Genomic DNA, 17,433 nt, shown 5'->3' on the forward strand with positions numbered 1-17,433 from the left:
TTTTTAGCCAAATTTTGAGGTTTGCAAAGGATTCTGGGTAACAGAACCTGGTCCGAGCCACACAAGTCACCCCATCTTGGATTCCCCTAGGTCTCTAGTTTTCATAAATGCACAGGCTTGGTAGGTTTCCCTAGGTGGCGGCTGAGCTACAAGCCAAAATCTACAGGTAGGCACTTTGCAAAAAACACCTCTGTTTTCCTTCAAAAATTTGGATGTGTCCACGTTGCGCTTTGGGGCATTTCCTGTCGCGGGCACTAGGCCTACCCACACAAGTGAGGTATCATTTTTATCGGGAGACGTGGGGGAACGCTGGGTGGAAGGAAATTTGTGGCTCCTCTCAGATTCCTGAACGTTCTGCCACAGAAATGTGAGGAACATGTGTTTTTTTAGCCAAATTTTGAGGTTTGCAAAGGATTCTGGGTAACAGAACCTGGTCCGAGCCACACAAGTCACCCCATCTTGGATTCCCCTAGGTCTCTAGTTTTCAGAAATGCACAGGTTTGGTAGGTTTCCCTAGGTGGCGGCTGAGCTACAGGCCAAAATCTACAGGTAGGCACTTTGCAAAAAACACCTCTGTTTTCCTTCAAAAATTTGGCTGTGTCCACGTTGCGCTTTGGGGCGTTTCCTGTCGCGGGCGCTAGGCCTACCCACACAAGTGAGGTATCATTTTTATCGGGAGACGTGGGGGGACGCTGGGTAGAAGGAAATTTGTGGCTCCTCTCAGATTCCAGAACTTTCTGCCACAGAAATGTGAGGAACATGTGTTTTTTTAGCCAAATTTTGAGGTTTGCAAAGGATTCTGGGTAACAGAACCTGGTCCCAGCCACACAAGTCACCCCATCTTGGATTCCCCTAGGTCTCTAGTTTTCAGAAATGCACAGGTTTGGTAGGTTTCCCTGGATGGCGGCTGAGCTACAGGCCAAAATCTACAGGTAGGCACTTTGCAAAAAACACCTCTGTTTTCCTTCAAAAATTTGGCTGTGTCCACGTTGCGCTTTGGGGCGTTTCCTGTCGCGGGTGCTAGGCCTACCCACACAAGTGAGGTATCATTTTTATCGGTAGACGTGGGGGAACGCTGGGTGGAAGGAAATTTGTGGCTCCTCTCAGATTCCAGAACTTTCTGCCACAGAAATGTGAGGAACATGTGTTTTTTTAGCCAAATTTTGAGGTTTGCAAAGGATTCTGGGTAACAGAACCTGGTCCGAGCCACACAAGTCACCCCATCTTGGATTCCCCTAGGTCTCTAGTTTTCAGAAATGCACAGGTTTGGTAGGTTTCCCTAGGTGGCGGCTGAGCTACAAGCCAAAATCTACAGGTAGGCACTTTGCAAAAAACACCTCTGTTTTCCTTCAAAAATTTGGATGTGTCCACGTTGCGCTTTGGGGCATTTCCTGTCGCGGGCACTAGGCCTACCCACACAAGTGAGGTATCATTTTTATCGGGAGACGTGGGGGAACGCTGGGTGGAAGGAAATTTGTGGCTCCTCTCAGATTCCTGAACGTTCTGCCACAGAAATGTGAGGAACATGTGTTTTTTTAGCCAAATTTTGAGGTTTGCAAAGGATTCTGGGTAACAGAACCTGGTCCGAGCCACACAAGTCAACCCATCTTGGATTCCCCTAGGTCTCTAGTTTTCAGAAATGCACAGGTTTGGTAGGTTTCCCTAGGTGGCGGCTGAGCTACAGGCCAAAATCTACAGGTAGGCACTTTGCAAAAAACACCTCTGTTTTCCTTCAAAAATTTGGCTGTGTCCACGTTGCGCTTTGGGGCGTTTCCTGTCGCGGGCGCTAGGCCTACCCACACAAGTGAGGTATCATTTTTATCGGGAGACGTGGGGGAACGCTGGGTGGAAGGAAATTTGTGGCTCCTCTCAGATTCCAGAACTTTCTGCCACAGAAATGTGAGGAACATGTGTTTTTTTAGCCACATTTTGAGCTTTGCAAAGGATTCTGGGTAACAGAATCTGGTCCCAGCCACACAAGTCACCCCATCTTGGATTCCCCTAGGTCTCTAGTTTTCAGAAATGCACAGGTTTGGTAGGTTTCCCTGGTTGGCGGCTGAGCTACAGGCCAAAATCTACAGGTAGGCACTTTGCAAAAAACACCTCTGTTTTCCTTCAAAGATTTGGCTGTGTCCACGTTGCGCTTTGGGGCGGCTCCTGTTGCGGGCGCTAGGCCTACCCACACAAGTGAGGTATCATTTTTATTGGGAGACGTGGGGGAACGCTGGGTGGAAGGAAATTTGTGGCTCCTCTCAGATTCCAGAACTTTCTGCCACAGAAATGTGAGGAACATGTGTTTTTTTAGCCAAATTTTGAGGTTTGCAAAGGATTCTGAGTAACAGAACCTGGTCCCAGGCACAAGTCACCACATCTTGGATTCCTCTAGGTCTCTAGTTTTCATAAATGCACAGGTTTGGTAGGTTTTCCTAGGTGGCGGCTGAGCTACAGGCCAAAATCTACAGGTAGGCACTTTGCAAAAAACACCTCTGTTTTCCTTCAAAAATTTGGCTGTGTCCACGTTGCGCTTTGGGGCGTTTCCTGTCGCGGGCGCTAGGCCTACCCACACAAGTGAGGTATCATTTTTATCGGGAGACGTGGGGGAACGCTGGGTAGAAGGAAATTTGTGGCTCCTCTCAGATTCCAGAACTTTCTGCCACAGAAATGTGAGGAACATGTGTTTTTTTAGCCAAATTTTGAGGTTTGCAAAGGATTCTGGGTAACAGAACCTGGTCCCAGCCACACAAGTCACCCCATCTTAGATTCCTCTAGGTCTCTAGTTTTCAGAAATGCACAGGTTTGGTAGGTTTCCCTAGGTGGCAGCTGAGCTACAGGCCAAAATCTACAGGTAGGCACTTTGCAAAAAACACCTCTGTTTTCCTTCAAAAACTTGGCTGTGTCCACGTTGCGCTTTGGGGCGTTTCCTGTCGCGGGCGCTAGGCCTACCCACACAAGTGAGGTATCATTTTTATCGGGAGACATGGGGGAACGCTGGGTGGAAGGAAATTTGTGGCTCCTCTCAGATTCCAGAACTTTCTGCCACAGAAATGTGAGGAACATGTGTTTTTTTTTAGCCAAATTTTGAGGTTTGCAAAGGATTCTGGGTAACAGAACCTGGTCCGAGCCACACAAGTCACCCCATCTTGGATTCCCCTAGGTCTCTAGTTTTCAGAAATGCACAGGTTTGGTAGGTTTCCCTAGGTGGCGGCTGAGCTACAGGCCAAAATCTACAGGTAGGCACTTTGCAAAAAACACCTCTGTTTTCCTTCAAAAATTTGGCTGTGTCCACGTTGCGCTTTGGGGCGTTTCCTGTCACGGGCGCTAGGCCTACCCACACAAGTGAGGTATCATTTTTATCGGGAGACGTGGGGGAACGCTGGGTGGAAGGAAATTTGTGGCTCCTCTCAGATTCCAGAGCTTTCTGCCACAGAAATATGAGGAACATGTGTTTTTTTAGCCAAATTTTGAGGTTTGCAAAGGATTCTGGGTAACAGAACCTGGTCCGAGCCACACAAGTAACCCCATCTTGAATTCCCCTAGGTCTCTAGTTTTCAGAAATGCATAGGTTTGGTAGGTTTCCCTAGGTGGCGGCTGAGCTAGAGGCCAAAATCTACAGGTAGGCAATTTGCTAAAAACAGCTCTGTTTTCTGTGATGTGTCCACGTTGTGTTTTGGGGCATATCCTGTCGCGGGCGCTAGGCCTACCCACACAAGTGAGGTATCATTTTTATCGGGAGACTTTGGGGAACATAGAATAGCAAAACCAGTGTTATTGCCCCTTGTCTTTCTCTACATTTTTTCCTTCCAAATGTTAGACAGTGTGTAAAAAAGACGTCTATTTGAGAAATGCCCTGTAATTCACATGCTAGTAAGGGCACCCCGGAATTCAGAGATGTGCAAATAACCACTGCTTCTCAACACCTTATCTTGTGCCCATTTTGGAAATACAAAGGTTTTCTTGATAGCTATTTTTTCTCTTTATATTTCAGCAAATGAATTGCTGTATACCCGGCATAGATTGAAAACCCACTGCAGGGTGCAGGTCATTTATTGGCTCTGGGTACCTAGAGTTCTTGATGAACCTATAAGCCCTATATATCCCCACAACCAAAAGAGTCCAGCAGACGTAACGATATATTGCTTTCGAAAATATGACATTGCTGGAAAAAGTTACAGAGTAAAACGTAGAGAAAAATTGATGTTTTTTTCACCTCAATTTCAATACTTTTCTTTTTCAGTTGTTATTTTCTGTAGGAAACCCTTGTAGGATCTACGCAAATTACCCCTTGCTGAATTCAGATTTTTGTCTACTTTTCAAAAATGCTGCGGTTTCTGGGATCCAGCGTTGGTTTCATGCCCATTTCTGTCACTGACTGGAAGGAGGCTGAAAGCACAAAAAATCGTAAAAATGGGGTATATCCCAGTAAAATGCCAAAGTTGTGTTGAAAAATTGGGTTTTCTGATTCAAGTCTGCCTGTTCCTGAAAGCTGGGAAGCTGGTGATTTTATGACCGCAAACCCTATGTTGATGCTCTTTTCAGGTAAAAAACCACAAACCTTCTTCTGCAGCCCATTTTTCCAATTTTTTTGAAAAAAACGAAATTTTCACAGTTTTTTGGCTAATTTCTTGGCCTCCTTCTGGGGAACCCACAAAGTCTGAGTACCTCTAGAATCCCTAGGATGTTGGAAAAAAAGGACGCAAATTTGGCGTGGGTAGCTTATATGAACAAAAAGTTATGAGGGCCTAAGCGCTAACTGCTCCAAATAGCTAAAAAAAGGCTCGCCACAGGAGGGAAAAGGCCTGGCAGCGAAGGGGTTAAATGGGAAGGCAGTTTTCCTTAATTGTGTACTATTTGCTGCCTAATGTTGACATGTAAGCACCCCACCAATGACTGACACCTAGAGACTCGAAAGCGCCATACCAGTACAATATTTGTATGATATTGCACTTTAAATCCACGTACAACTGAATTAAAGCAATCTTAGCTCATTTGTGGGTAGTGTGATAGTACATCACATATGGATAGAACACGTTTGGAAAGTGTAATTTTCATGATTACATTACATTTAACATATAAATTCAAGCTGAAGTAGGGATGGACAACAAGGTCGTATAGAGCAAAGCTGAAGACAACAAGTTACCATAACAATCTGTAAATATATGCTCTTTATTATGTTTGGACAACTATCACCTAATAGAACACATTTTCGCTACCATATTTTGTACTCCTGAAATATGGTGTTTTGAAGACGAGGTGGCCGAGTGGTTAAGGTGATGGACTGCTAATCCATTGTACTCTGCACGCGTGGGTTCGAATCCCTTCCTCGTCGGTTTATTGTTCCGTCTTTAGTTTTTAGTATGTGGCAGGGCTGGGTTAACCCTATTTTATGTGAAAGTTAAATTACATATCCCATGGTATTTCCAGCAGTACAACGGCTCAGTTTGGAAACACCGCTCAGTTGAGTACTGTGCTTAGGCATTACTGTAAACAGCGCCAGCCGGGTTCTGCTCATGAATCACAAAATCATTCCTGAGGAGGAGGGTTGGAAAGTTGAGGGACGTAGATAGTTTGATTCCTTATCCTTAAAGAAAGAGAAGCAGCGCGTACGGGACCCCAATGTAAGGGTTGTCTTCCTACGGACTCTCAGGACTGGCGCTCCCTGACACCTCCCATGGCCCGGGGCCAATCCTGACCTGCTAAATGTATCACGTGCCTGTTGCTGTTGGAGTTGACTTTCCTAGGATCACTTCACAGGCTATACACCCTTAGTCTCCAACTCCCCTATACAACAGAACATCTCACTTCAGAAAGCTTACAGAAGCAGGTTTGCACAGGGTAGTGTGGCCGAGCAGTCTAAGGTGCTGGATTAAGGCTCCAGTCTCTTTGGAGGCGTGGGTTCGAATCCCACCGCTGCCAGTATTTTTCAACTCACGAACGTATTTTGTCAGCATCAGTGTCTCACTCTCTGCCTTCTGCACCTACGATCCACATAGCGAGAGGTGAGACTATGTAAAGTGGTGGCGGTATGTATATAAGGGTAGCCAGACAGTGGGACCGAGCCTTCTTATTTTAAAAAACCACAACCTAAGGTGACAAGAATTGTATCGGTAAACAAACCAGCTGTCTTGAAGTCTAACTATAGAGGCGACAAGAGGGGTCACTGTGATGCTGAAAGTTCAGTGAGTGTAAACAGTAGAACACTGTGTGATACGTTTCCTTGCAGTGATGACAGGTCGTGTTTCTAAAGCAGAGAGCAAACATACAATGGGGAAGAAGAATAAATAAGGAAAGACATATATTATATGCAGACAGTTATTATACTTTGCTTTTTACCTGTAACTCGCTCAACTGTCGGTGAATGCTGCGTTACCCTGCATAGCCAGGTCACCACAGCGGGTGTCGACAGTGTTTGGCCAAGTTACTATAGTTGTGAGCTTGTAGATGTGAGGTAGCGTGGCCGAGCAGTCTAAAGTGGCTGGATTTAGGCTCCAGTCTTTCTGGAGCTGTGGGCTTGAATCCCAACACTTTAAGTTTACTTGAACCAAATACTTTTGCAAAAAAGGTTCATGTAATAAATATTCATTAGGGTCGTGGTTGTGAGTATGACAGTAATGGATAAAAGTGGGACTAACAATGCTACAATTCATGAGACTACCACTGCACTAACAGCCTGGGAGAGGTTTGAGCTGGATACAAGATACTTGCATGAGGGAACTAACTCGAAAGGGGAACTATCCACTGATGTTTTCTATTGCTTGCTGAGTGAGTATGTTGACACAATGGATGCGAAAGATTGTTTTGTGTGTACACAGATTCCTGTTTCGGTACAAGAGGGGGTTACCTATCATAGACTGTCATTAACATATGGGATACGTTGTAGTCTGTTACTAACAAGATTCTATAACCAGGAAGAGATTCAATATTTTTACTCAAATTATGATCTTGTGTTTTGTAATGTGCCTATCATAGAGGATGTGAGTGGGCTAGCTAAGTACTATAGCATAAAGTTAGGTAAAGGATTCTTTCAGGCGACATTAACAATTAGTACATCTTATGCACACCACAATATTTTGACATGTTTGCTTACACCTGTAGAGAAAAGCTTTTTAGATCACACGGAAGAGAGAAGAAGGGCATTGAAGGGTAAACTAGAGAAAGGATTACAGCAACGGGCCTTTGCTAGTAGTGACGGTTATAGTGCAATTAGAGAACAAGGGAAGTTAGCTGGGAACTAAGACCAAAGCTGAAGACAACAAGTTACCATAACAATCTGTAAATATATGCGCTTTATTATGTTTAGACAACTATCACCTAATAGAACACATTTAGGCTACCATATTTTGTACTCCTGAAACCTGGTGTTTTGAAGACGAGGTGGCCGAGTGGTTAAGGCGATGGACTGCTAATTCATTGTGCTCTGCACGTGTGAGTTCGAATCCCATCCTCGTCGGTTTATTGTTCCGTCTTTAGTTTTTAGTATGTGGTAGGGCTGGGTTAACCCTATTTTATGTGAAAGTTAAATGACATATCCCATGGTATTTACGGCAGTACAACGGCTCAGTTTGGAAACACCGCTCAGTTGAGTACTGTGCTTAGGCATTACTGTAAACAGCGCCAGCCGGGTTCTGCTCATGAATCACAAAATCTTTCCTGAGGCGGAGGGTTGGTAAGTTGAGGGACGTAGATAGTTTGATTCCTTATCCTTAAAGAAAGAGAAGCAGCGCGTGCGGGACGCCAATGTAAGGGTTGTCTTCCTACGGACTCTCAGGACTGGCGCTCCCTGACACCTCCCATGGCCCGGGGCCAATCCTGACCTACTGAATGTATCACGTGCCTGCTGCTGTTAGCGTTGACTTTCCTAGGATCACTTCACAGGCTACACACCCTTATTCTCCAACTCCCCTATACAACAGAACATCTCACTTGAGAAAGCTCACAGAAACAGGTTTGAACAGGGTAGTGTGGCTGAGCAGTCTTAGGCGCTGGATTAAGTCTCCAGTCTCTTTGGAGGCGTGGGTTCGAATCCCACCGCTGCCGGTATTTTTCAACTCACAAACGTATTTTGTCTGCATCAGTGTCTCACTCTCTGCCTTCTGCACCTACGATCCACATAGCGAGAGGTGAGACTATGTAAAGTGGTGACGTATATATATAAGGGTAGCCAGACAGTGGGACCGAGCCTTCTTATTTTAAAAAACCACAACCTAAGGTGACAAGAATTGTATCGGTAAACAAACCAGCTGTCTTGAAGTCTAACTATAGAGGCGACGAGAGGGGTCACTGTGATGCTGAAAGTTCAGTGAGTGTAAACAGTAGAACGCTGTGTGATACGTTTCCTTGCAGTGATGACAGCTCGCGTTTCTAAAGCAGAGAGCAAACATACAATGGGGAAGAAGAATAAATAAGGAAAGACATATATTATATGCAGACAGTTATTATACTTTGCTTTTCACCTGTAACTCGCTCAACTGTCGGTGAATGCTGCGTTACCCTGCATAGCCAGGTCACCACAGCGGGTGTCCACAGTGTTTGGCCAAGTTACTATAGTTGTGAGCTCTTAGGTGTGAGGTAGCGTGGCTGAGCAGGCTAAACTGGCTATATTGAGGCTCCAGTCTCTCTGGAGCCGTGGGATTGAATCCCAACCCCTTAAGTTTACTTGAACCAAATACTTTTGCAAAAAAGGTTCATGTAATAAATATTCATTAGGGTCGTGGTTGTGAGTATGACACTAATGGATAAAAGTGGGACTAACAATGCTACAATTCCTGAGACTACCACTGCACTAACAGCCTGGGAGAGGTTTGAGCTGAATACAAGATACTTGCATGAGGGAACTAACTCGAAAGGGGAACTATCCACTGATGTTTTCTATCGCTTGCTGAGTGAGTATGTTGACACAATGGATGCAAAAGATTGTTTTGTGTGTACACAGATTCCTGTTCGGTACAAGAGGGGGTTACCTATCATAGACTGTCATTAACATATGGGATACGTTGTAGTCTGTTACTAACAAGATTCTATAACCAGGAAGAGATTCAATATTTTTACTCAAATCATGATCTTGTGTTTTCTAATGTGCCTATCATAGAGATGTGAGTGGGGTAGCTAAGTACTATAGCATAAAGTTAGTTAAAGGATTCTTTCAGGCGACATTAACAATTAGTACATCTTATGCACACCACAATAATTTGACATGTTTGATTACACCTGTAGAGAAAAGCTTTTTAGATCACACGGAAGAGAGAAGAAGGGCATTGAAGGGTAAACTAGAGAAAGGATTACAGCAACGGGCCTTTGCTAGTAGTGACGGTTATAGTGCAATTAGAGAACAAGGGAAGTTAGCTTTAGACGCACTACATGTAGGAAAGCTTTGCATATCCAAGACCAAATGATACTATGACAATGTGTTTGTGGGAATGAGTGAATGTAAGCGTGTGTTTTTGTTTCAGAGTAAATGGACGTTCATGTTAAATGGACAGGATCCAGCAATCCCCGGGATTTATTATATATGTGGACTTAATGCTTATTACCGTCTTCCAAAGGGATAGTATGGGACATGTTATTTGGGGATAGTTATCCCAAAGATATATCAACTTGACGATTTGAAAAGGTTACCAAAATTGTCTGAATTACATCGTACTAGACATAAGAAAGAGACTGCTGCTGGTGTAGTAGGAGACATATTTGAGACAATAATTTCTTCAGTGGGAGTTATTATGAACTCCATAAAGATTCAAAAGTTGTCTACTATTGAGGATAACATGCTGACAAACTTTTCAGGGGCTATACTCCTGATGGATACTGAACTTGCTGCGGAGGGGGCTTTGACTCTTCAAAACAGGCTTGCTTTAGACATTCTTTTAGTGAAAAATGGCAGAGTTTGTAGATTGTTCAATGGGTGTAATTGTTGCGCTTACATACCAGATAATAGTAATGAGATTAGAAGTATGCTTACTAACTTGACTAGGGATAGTACGGACTTGAAGGATTTGAAAGAACCAGGTGTTTGGAAAAAGGTTGGGAAAGGATTTGTTTCAGTGGGAAATTGGATTAGTAACATTTGGCATGGGATATTGTCTAAAATAATACAGGGGATATTGATTGTTATAGATTGCTTATTTGGATCATGGGTGGCATGTAAAATTAGTAAAAGAATAAAATTTAAGATGGTGAAAAATAATAGGAGGAGGGAAGAAAAACAAAGGGAAAAATTATTCAGGGCAAGATCGAAGGGGAAACCAAGAAGGGAAGAGATTGATATGAGGTAATTTTAGTATGTAAGATTAGTAGGGAAGATTTGTGTGATGACAAGAGTCATCAGAGGAGGGATTGCTGGAGTGTGTCTTTTAAAATTAATATTAACATGAAAAGCTTACAATATATTGTGTAATGAAGCTGCATAAAAAATGTGTTAACGTAGAAATAATGCACACGTTTGAAATGTGCCAACGGGGAGTGGCTACCAATGTATACGAAGACTAATTAAAGTTTTAATGCTGAATTAATTATGTACTAATGTTTTTAATTTGTATTAACATATCAAAATTGGAGTTATGTATTAGGAGTTTGTTCATTAAGCAGTAGGCCTTAGTTTAGCGAAGGTCTGTGCCTAGCTGCCTGGTCTCATATTAAACTGTCTTTTTCTAACGTGCAATGTGCTATTTTCCTGAAGGACATGAAACTGTACTTTCCCAGAAGCTAGAGATGTGTGTAGCTGTAGTAAATTCTTTCTGATGACACCCTACTTGCTCAAGGAGACATTCTTGCTGAATGCAACAGTGTAATTTGTAACAGGTGCAAGGCTGCCTGGAGTAGGAGAAAACAATGGAACTACTGACTGTAGCGTAAAATGTAACTTTTCTTACCTGACATTCCAACCGATGAAAACGTCAATAACATGGGCCAATCAACGACATGAGAACTGTGGTTTGTGTAAAACTCTGGTGAAGATTATTGGACAGAGATGGCGATGCACCAATGATTATCAATTGAGGAAGTAGGAGTAAATTAGACAGTTTTTATTTTAACCACATGACCCGAGGAGAAATCAGGCATTTATTGGACATTCCACTCCAAGCCATTCTTTGCCATTCTACTGAGCCATTTAGGCCATTTCGTTTGAGACTTTGCCGTTTGTTCGCCCTGTTACTCTAAACCACCCTTTACTTATTCCTTACCTGATACATACTTCTCCTCTATATGAGGGAAGTTCTTGTTCTTTAGCTATGCCATACTGATACTTTGCCCTGTCCTTTCTTTGCTGATGATGCAAACGACTGATGTCCCGAGGATGAAGACTGACGCTGTTTGCTGATCCGTTGGATGGGTAACTATCTGTTGAAAATTGTAATTGTCTGTTTGCCTTTTCTTTCTAGGTACCAACTGCTCTTTGATAGAGGCCATAGTTAGATGTTTTCCAAATTTGTGTTTGCTAAATTGTTTTGCATGAAGCCCAACATGCTGATGCTAATACGAGGTTATTTAAGGTGTTCACTAAAATCTGACGCAAATAGACAAATGACTGAGTTCTTGCTTTGTTGAACCATGCACTACTGAGACTTTGCTAAGTTGCTTCTTAATAATTATGTGTTAATACTGAGTGAATATTCTCTATGCATTGGTTAATTGCGTTTCTAATTGCAAATCTGAAGAGTTACTAATAAGATGAATTGCTGTTGAGATTAACAGAAATTACTTTAGATTGTAACCAGTAGGGAAATAAATATCCTAACACTTAACTAAATTGGTGTGGTTATTCATGACTGAAAGATCATGGTGTGTTCACTTTATTGACTCTCATTAAAGGTTATTGATTAGCATGCTGATTAGTTATTGCGATTGTTGTTGAGATATTGATCTATTGATTTGTGATGCCAAAAGACATCTCGTACTGGGAAGTCCCCGAACCTGGTCTAAAAGGTTCATCGACCTAGGTGTCTCCTTGTAAGTTTACTTATCAAGGCTCTGACGCGCCTTCACTAATAAAAAGTAATCTGATCGCTTGCTGCGGAGTCATCGTCAACAAAAACTACCAAAATATTACTTCAATGTATTGTAATTACGACTGCCTCAGTTTTATGCCTTATGTGAGTAGTCGGACAGCAATTTATTTAGCGCAAAAATATTTCTTGTTAATGCACGTACATTTTTAAACTGAAGTGTCATAGCTGTAGCGGCAATACTCCCAGTTTAGGTGGTTTTATAAACTAAGTTTTACTTTCTCCTACTTAAAACTTTTTGCAGAACAATGCACATTAAATGGGAAGGCAGTTTTCCTTAATTGTGTACTATTTGCTGCCTAATGTTGACATGTAAGCACACCACCAATAACTGACTCCTAGAGACTCGAAAGCGCCATACCAGTACAATATTTGTATGATATTGCACTTTAAATCCACGTACAACTGAATTAAAGCAATCTTAGCTCATTTGAGGGTAGTGTGATAGTACATCACATATGGATAGAACACGTTTGGAAAGTGTAAATTTCATGATTACATTACATTGAACATATAAATTCAAGCTGAAGTAGGGATGTACAACAAGGTCGTATAGAGCAAAGCTGAAGACAACAAGTTACCATAACAATCTGTAAATATATGCTCTTTATTATGTTTAGACAACTATCACCTAATAGAACACATTTTGGCTACTATATTTTGTACTCCTGAAACATGGTGTTTTGAAGACGAGGTGGCCGAGTGGTTAAGGCGATGGACTGCTAATCCACTGTGCTCTGCACGCGTGGGTTCGAATCCCATCTTTGTCGGTTTTTTGTTCTGTTTTTAGTATGTGGTAGGGCTGGGTTAACCCTATTTTATGTGAAAATTAAATTACATATCCCATGGTATTTCCGGCAGTACAATGGCTCAGTTTGGAAACACCGCTCAGTTGAGTACTGTGCTTAGGCATTACTGTAAACAGCGCCAGCTGGGTTCTGCTCATGAATCACAAAATCTTTCCTGAGGCGGAGGGTTGGTAAGTTGAGGGACGTAGATAGTTTGATTCCTTATCCTTAAAGAAAGAGAAGCAGCGCGTGCGGGACCCCAATGTAAGGGTTGTCTTCCTACGGACTATCAGGACTGGCGCTCCCTGACACCTCCCATGGCCCCGGGCCAATCCTGACCTACTAAATGAATCACATGCCTGCTGCTGTTGGCGTTGACTTTCCTAGGATCACTTCACAGGCTATACACCCTTATTCTCCAACTCCCCTATACAACAGAACATCTCACTTCAGAAAGCTTACAGAAACAGCTGGATACGAGATACTTGCATGAGGGAACTAACTCAAAAGGGGAACTATCCACTGATGTTTTCTATCGCTTGCTGAGTGAGTATGTTGACACAATGGATGCGAAAGATTGTTTTGTGTGTACACAGATTCCTGTTTCGGTACAAGAGGGGGTTACCTATCATAGACTGTCATTAACATATGGGATACGTTGTAGTCTGTTACTAACAAGATTTTATAACCAGGAAGAGATTCAATATTTTTACTCAAATCATGATCTTGTGTTTTCTAATGTGCCTATCATAGAGGATGTGAGTGGGGTAGCTAAGTACTATAGCATAAAGTTAGTTAAAGGATTCTTTCAGGCGACATTAACAATTAGTACATCTTATGCACACCACAATAATTTGACATGTTTGTTTACACCTGAAGAGACAAGCTTTTTAGATCACACCGAAGAGAGAAGAAGGGCATTGAAGGGTAAACTAGAGAAAGGGTTACAGCAACGGGCTTTTGCTAGTAGTGACGGTTATAGTGCAATTAGAGAACAAGGGAAGTTAGCTTTAGACGCACTACATGTAGGAAAGCTTTGCATATCCAAGACCAAATCATACTATGACAATGTGTTTGTGGGAATGAGTGAATGTAAGCGTGTGTTTTTGTTTCAGAGTAAATGGACGTTCATGTTAAATGGACAGGATCCAGCAATCCCCGGGATTTATTATATATTTGGACTTAATGCTTATTACCGTCTTCCAAAGGGATGGTATGGGACATGTTATTTGGGGATAGTTTTCCCAAAAATATATCAACTTGACGATTTGAAAAGGTTACCATTATTGTCTGAATTACATCGTACTAGACATAAGAGAGAGACTGCTGCTGGTGTAGAAGGAGACATATTTGGGACGATCATTTCTTCAGTGGGAGTTATTTTGAACTCCATAAAGATTCGAAAGTTGTCTACTATTGAGGATAACATGCTGACAAACTTTTCAGGCGCTATACTCCTGATGGATACTGAACTTGCTGCGGAGGGGGCTATGACTCTTCAAAACAGGCTTGCTTTAGACATTCTTTTAGCGAAAAATGGCAGAGTTTGTAGATTGCTCAATGGGTGTCATTGTTGCGCTTACATACCAGATAATAGTAATGAGATTAGAAGGATGCTTACTAACTTGACTAGGGAGAGTACGGACTTGAAGGATTTGAAAGAACCAGGTGTTTGGAAAAAGGTTGGGAAAGGATTTGCTTCAGTGGGAAATTGGATTAGTAACATTTGGCATGGGATATTGTCTAAAATAATACAAGGGATATTGATTGTTATAGATTGCTTTTTTGGATCATGGGTGGCATGTAAAATTAGTAAAAGAATAAAATTGAAGATGGCGAAAAATAATAGGAGGAGGGAAGAAAAACAAAGGGAAAAATTATTCAGGGCAAGATCAAAGGGGAAACCAAGAAGGGAAGAGATTGATATGAGGGAATTTTAGTATGTAAAATTAGTGGGGAAGATTTGTGTGATGACAAGAGTCATCAGAGGAGGGATTGCTGGAGTGTGTCTTTTAAAATTAATATTAACATGAAAAGCTTACAATATATTGTGTAATGAAGCTGCATAAAATATGTTTTAACGTAGAAATAATGCGCACGTTTGAAATGTGCCCACGGGGAGTGGCTACCAATGTATACGAAGACTAATGAAAGTTATTAATGCTGAATTACTTATGTACTAATGTTTTTAATTTGTATTAAAATATCAAAATTGGAGTTATGTATTAGGAGTTTGTTCATTAAGCAGTAGGCCTTAGTTTAGCGAAGGTCTGTGCCTAGCTGCCTGGTCTCATATTAAACTGTCTTTTTCTAACGTGCAATGTGCTATTTTCCTGAAGGACATGAAACTGTACTTTCCCAGAAGCTAGAGATGTGTGTAGCTGTAGTAAATTATTTCTCATGGGACCCTATTTGCTCAATGAGACATTCTTGCTGAATGCAACAGTGTAATTTGTCACAGGTGCAAGGCTGCCTGGAGTAGGAGAAAACAATGGAACCATTGACTGTAGCATAAAATGTAACTTTTCTTACCTGACATTCCATCCGATGAAAACGTCAATAACATAGGCCAATCAACGACATGAGAACTGTGGTTTGTGTAAAACTCTGGTGAAGATTATTGGACAGAGATGACGATGCACCAATGATTATTCATTGAGGAATTAGGAGTAAATTAGACAGTTTTGATTTAACCACATGACCCGAGGAGAATTCAGGCATTTATTGGACATTCCACTCCAAGCCATTCTTTGCCATTCTACTGAGCCATTTAGGCCATTTCGTTTGAGACTTTGCCGTTTGTTCGCCCTGTTACTCTAAACCACCCTTTACTTATTCCTTACCTGATACTTACTTCTCCTCTATATGAGGGAAGTTCTTGTTCCTTAGCTATGCCATACTGATACTTTGCCCTGTCCTTTCTTTGCTGATGATGCAAACGACTGATGTCCCGAGGACGAAGACTGACGCTGTTTGCTGATCCGTTGGATGGGTAACTATCTGATGAAAATTGTAATTGTCTGTTTGCCTTTTCTTTCTAGGTACCAACTGCTCTTTGATAGAGGCCATAGTTAGATGTTTTCCAAATTTGTGTTTGCTAAATTGTTTTGCATGAAGCCCAACATGCTGATGCTAATACCAGGTTATTTAAGGTGTTCACTAAAATCTGACGCAAATAGACAAATGACTGAGTTCTTGCTTTGTTGAACCATGCACTACTGAGACTTTGCTAAGTTGCTTCTTAATAATTATGTGTTAATACTGAGTGAATATTCTCTATGCATTGATTAATTGCGTTTCTAATTGCAAATCTGAAGAGTTACTAAGGAGATGAATTGCTGATGAGATTAACAGAAATGACTTTAGATTGTAACCAGTAGGGAAATTAATATCCTAACACTTAACTAAATTGGTGTGGTTATTCATGACTGAAAGATCATGGTGTGTTCACTTTATTGACTCTCATTAAAGGTTATTGATTAGCATGCTGATTAGTTATTGCGATTGTTGAGATATTGATCTATTGATTTGTGATGCCAAAAGACATCTCGTACTGGGAAGTCCCCGAACCTGGTATAAAAGGTTCATCGCACTAGGCGTGTCTCCTTGTAAGTTTACTTATCAAGGCTCTGACGCGCCTTCACTAATAAAAAGTAATCTGATCGCTTGCTGCGGAGTCATCGTCAACAAAAACTACCAAAATATTACTTCAATGTATTGTAATTACGACTGCCTCAGTTTTATGCATTACGTGAGTAGTCGGACAGCAATTTATTTAGCGCAAAAATATTTCTTGTTGATGCACGCACGTTTTTAAACTGAAGTGTCATAGCTGTAGCGGCAATACTCCCAGTTTAGGCGGTTTTATAAACTAAGTTTTACTTTCTCCTACTTAAAACTTTTTGCAGAACAATGCACATTAAATGGGAAGGCAGTTTTCCTTAATTGTGTACTATTTGCTGCCTAATGTTGACATGTAAGCACCCCACCAATGACTGACACCTAGAGACTCGAAAGCGCCATACCAGTACAATATTTGTATGATATTGCACTTTAAATCCACGTACAACTGAATTAAAGCAATCTTAGCTCATTTGAGGGTAGTGTGATAGTACATCACATATGGATAGAACACGTTTGGAAAGTGTAATTTTCATGATTACATTACATTTAACATATATATTCAAGCTGAAGTAGGGATGGACAACAAGGTCATATAGAGCAAAGCTGAAGACAACAAGTTACCATAACAATCTGTAAATATATGCTCTTTATTATGTTTGGACAACTATCACCTAATAGAACACATTTTGGCTACCATATTTTGTACTCCTGAAATATGGTGTTTTAAAGACGAGGTGGCCGAGTAGTTAAGGCGATAGACTGCTAATCCATTGTGCTTTGCACACGTGGGTTCAAATCCCATCCTCGTCGGTTTATTGTTCCGTCTTTAGTTTTTCGTATGTGGTAGGGCTGGGTTAACCCTATTTTATGTGAAAGTTAAATTACATATCCCATGGTATTTCCGGCAGTACAACGGCTCAGTTTGGAAACACCGCTCAGTTGAGTACTGTGCTTAGGCATTACTGTAAACAGCGCCAGCCGGGTTCTGCTCATGAATCACAAAATCTTTCCTGAGGCGGAGGGTT

At 41.6% G+C, this 17,433-nt stretch overlaps 5 non-coding genes across 5 annotated transcripts; all 5 read left to right on the forward strand.

Annotated features, from left to right (window-relative positions):
- Positions 1 to 5,244: 5,244 nt before the first annotated feature.
- Positions 5,245 to 5,326, forward strand: TRNAS-GCU (transfer RNA serine (anticodon GCU)). The gene has a single exon. It is a non-coding gene; the product is annotated as a tRNA-Ser (tRNA).
- A 505-nt stretch (positions 5,327 to 5,831) lies between these two features.
- On the forward strand, positions 5,832 to 5,913 carry TRNAL-AAG (transfer RNA leucine (anticodon AAG)). The gene has a single exon. It is a non-coding gene; the product is annotated as a tRNA-Leu (tRNA).
- Positions 5,914 to 7,365: 1,452 nt separating this feature from the next.
- TRNAS-GCU (transfer RNA serine (anticodon GCU)) lies at positions 7,366 to 7,447 on the forward strand. Its single transcript has one exon. It is a non-coding gene; the product is annotated as a tRNA-Ser (tRNA).
- Positions 7,448 to 12,684: 5,237 nt separating this feature from the next.
- Positions 12,685 to 12,766, forward strand: TRNAS-GCU (transfer RNA serine (anticodon GCU)). The gene has a single exon. It is a non-coding gene; the product is annotated as a tRNA-Ser (tRNA).
- A 4,370-nt stretch (positions 12,767 to 17,136) lies between these two features.
- On the forward strand, positions 17,137 to 17,218 carry TRNAS-GCU (transfer RNA serine (anticodon GCU)). Its single transcript has one exon. It is a non-coding gene; the product is annotated as a tRNA-Ser (tRNA).
- The last annotated feature ends 215 nt before the right edge of the window (positions 17,219 to 17,433 follow it).

This window comes from Pleurodeles waltl, chromosome 12, assembly GCF_031143425.1.
Source record: "Pleurodeles waltl isolate 20211129_DDA chromosome 12, aPleWal1.hap1.20221129, whole genome shotgun sequence".
In the NCBI taxonomy this organism is placed as follows: domain Eukaryota; kingdom Metazoa; phylum Chordata; class Amphibia; order Caudata; family Salamandridae; genus Pleurodeles; species Pleurodeles waltl.